The sequence below is a fragment of the Mandrillus leucophaeus genome, unplaced genomic scaffold (genome assembly GCF_000951045.1).
Source record: "Mandrillus leucophaeus isolate KB7577 unplaced genomic scaffold, Mleu.le_1.0 Scaffold86, whole genome shotgun sequence".
NCBI lineage: Eukaryota > Metazoa > Chordata > Mammalia > Primates > Cercopithecidae > Mandrillus > Mandrillus leucophaeus.
In genome coordinates, this window is record NW_012109363.1 from 2,762,199 (window position 1) to 2,764,394 (window position 2,196).

Genomic DNA, 2,196 nt, shown 5'->3' on the forward strand with positions numbered 1-2,196 from the left:
AATATTCTGTTTACATGGGTGGCGTCATATTCCATGAAGTTAATCTAAGGCAGGATTATGGCTAACTGAAACTTTTAACAAGTACACAAGAACTTGTACATATGTGAATTATGGTAGTTTATATGTAATTTTAAAATATTGCAGCCACAGTTACTTTATAATCACAAGTGTGATGTCCAGTGTAATTAGGGTGGATCAAGAACCAAAGAGAGGGAGAGGTTTGGTCTTCTGACAGCCAGGGGAATCCCTCACCACAACTCTTGCATGGGGCAACGCTTTTTCTGGCATTATGTTCAGGCATTACTGGTGGTTATGTATATTGGCGTGACCTCTAAGAAGTGCAACCACTCTTGTTGTATGGATGCATCATCAAGGAGATCCTGTTCCCCATGGGAGCTTCAGAAATATACGTGTCTTTTAGAGCAAGAGGGCAGAAGCAAGAAGGACCAACGCCCTCCTGAAGGTCCCAATCACTGCCGACTTGCCAGTCTCCCTTGTGGTAGGATTTCTAATTAGACTCCACAGCCCTTCTCTGATCTTCAGAGAACTCCTGTTATTTCTTGGTAGAATTTCCAATGACTCTTGGCCTTTCAGACATTAACAACCCTAAACACCGACATCCAGGAAGAAAGTGGTGTTTGGAGATCCTATATGGCTCCAACTGTGACTGGTACCAGGTGAGCTGATGGTGCAGCTCTTGGAGGACACCCTCTATCCCTGTGCCCCTGCGTACACGTGGAGACAACTTCTGTCATCCACTAACACCTCGACAGGACACCTCAGGGCTTCACTCGTGGGATCTGATAGCAGATATTTATGCAGATAAAAGCAGATTCCTTCTGCTTCTGCCTTTTTGTTCAATCCTTGACACATTGGTGCCAAGGATAAAAGCAGAAATACTTCTGCTCCCTAACTGAGGAGAAATAGACACAGATATAAAAATATTTATGTGTGACTATTTCCATTTTCCTTGATATGGAACACCATATTTAAAAATGTGATCATAACTTTGTAATCAAGGATATAATAAATAAGATAAAAGGAGTGAAAAACATAACTAAATATGATTTATCACAGGAGTGTTGGAATTGTTTAACATTAAAAGATTCTCCAGTGAAATTGACCATAGTAGCATATGGAAAAGACAAAAGAACATACAATTATTTTTATAGATTCTAATCAAACCTTTGGTATAAAAGTTGATATCATACATGATGAAAGCAAACACAAAATCAAAATAGTTTTTTCCCAATTATGAATAAAAAGTAATTTGATAAAATATTTTAAACAAAATGTCAAAGTAAACCTCATAATGAATGGCCAAACACTAAAAATATTTCTGTATAATTGGAAACAAGTCAAGGATATCCCCAGTTGCTACTTTTATTCATCATTTTACTGAAGGTCCTACCAACTTAATGAGATAAAGAGTATAAGTAAAGGGAATATAGACTGGAAAGGAAAAAATAAAATTGTCAACGCAGACAGTACGACTATACACAAAACATTCCAGTGACTCCCACAAACTGTTAGAAAGAATAATAATTATTGAATGTTTTGTCAATTGCCCCCAAATACACAGCATTCTGTACACCAGCAACACAGAAGTAGAAAAATGCAACTTGAAAAAAGATACCATTTTGAAGCATAACAAAAAACAATAAGGTACCTGGGAATAAATTGAACAAAAGATGTTTAAAAATCTTATGAAGGAAAGGATAAAATATTCTGGAAGGAAATGAGTTAAATGCAAGTAAATTAAGTAAAAATGACAATCCTCCCCTAAACAAATCCCCAAATGCAATGTAATTTCCTTTTTATTTTATCTTGTGTTTTTATTTCCATAGGTTTTTGAGACTAGGTGGTATTTGGCTACGTGAGTTCTTTAGTGGTGATTTATAAGATTTTGGTCCATGTATCACCCGAGCAGTATACACTGAACCCAATTTGTAGTCTTTTATCCCTCACCTGCCTCCCATCCTTTCCCCCCAAATCCCCAAAGTCCATTTTATCATTCTTACCCCTTTGCATCCTCATAGCTTAGCTCCCACTTAGAGTGAGAACATACAATGTTTGGTTTTCCATTCCTGAGTTACTTCACTTGGAATAATAGTCTCCAAGCTCATCCAGGTGTCTGTGAATACCATTAATTCTTTCCTTTTTATGGCTGAGTAGTATTTCATCATATATATATAT